We start from the raw sequence: 893 nt of genomic DNA on the forward strand, positions 1-893 counted from the left end.
CAGCAGGCAGGTTGAGGCTGCGGTGGCCAGGAGTGGCCACTGCACTCCAGTCTGGGCAACAGTGAGACTCCAACTCAAAAAAAAAAAAAAGAAAGAAAGAAAGAGAGTGTTGTTATGTTGCCCAGGTTGGTCTCTGACTCCTGGGCTCAAGCAATCCTCCTGCTTCGGCCTCCCAAAGCACAGGCCTTGAGCACATGGGTGACCAGACAGACCCAGATCGCTTCGAGTGACGGGAGCAGCTGCTGTTGGGTGGGTCCTGGGGGCCAGGAGGGGCTCAGCTCCCCCCCTGCACCCCTCCCTGCCAGTGTCCCTGCCAGCAAGGCACATGCCTGCCGGGGCCGTTCCACATTCCTGATGTCCCATGTCAGAACCAGGCAGATGCTGAGAATTCCCCGGGGCCAGCTTTGCCGCCCTCCCCTCTGGCCCGTGCAGGATGGAGGGGCAGCAGCTGGGGCCCAGCTCCCCAGTCAGGTTGTGCAGTGTGGGAGGGCTGGTGCCATGGGTCAGTGTCCCTTACTCAAAATGCTTGGGACCAGAAGTGTCTCAGATTTTGGAATTTTTGCACACATATAATGAGATATCTTAGAGATGGGACACAAGAGGCTGGGCACAGTGGCTGACGCCTGTCATCCCAGCACTTTGGGAGGCCAAGGCGGGAGGATGGCTTGAATCCAGGAGTTTTCAAGATGAGCCTGGGCAACATAGCAAGACCTCATCTCTATAAAAATTCAAAAAATTAGCTGGGCATGGTGGCACCTATAGTTCTAGCTATTTGAGAGGCTGAAGTGGGAGAATTGTCTGAGTCAAGAAGTTTGAGGCTATGGTGAGCCACGCTCATGCCACCACACTCCAGGTTGGGTAACAGAGTGAGACTCCGACTCAAAAAAATAAAG

Source organism: Carlito syrichta, unplaced genomic scaffold (assembly GCF_000164805.1).
Source record: "Carlito syrichta isolate Samal-C Ts95f unplaced genomic scaffold, Tarsius_syrichta-2.0.1 Scaffold153774, whole genome shotgun sequence".
NCBI classification, from domain to species: Eukaryota; Metazoa; Chordata; class Mammalia; order Primates; family Tarsiidae; genus Carlito; species Carlito syrichta.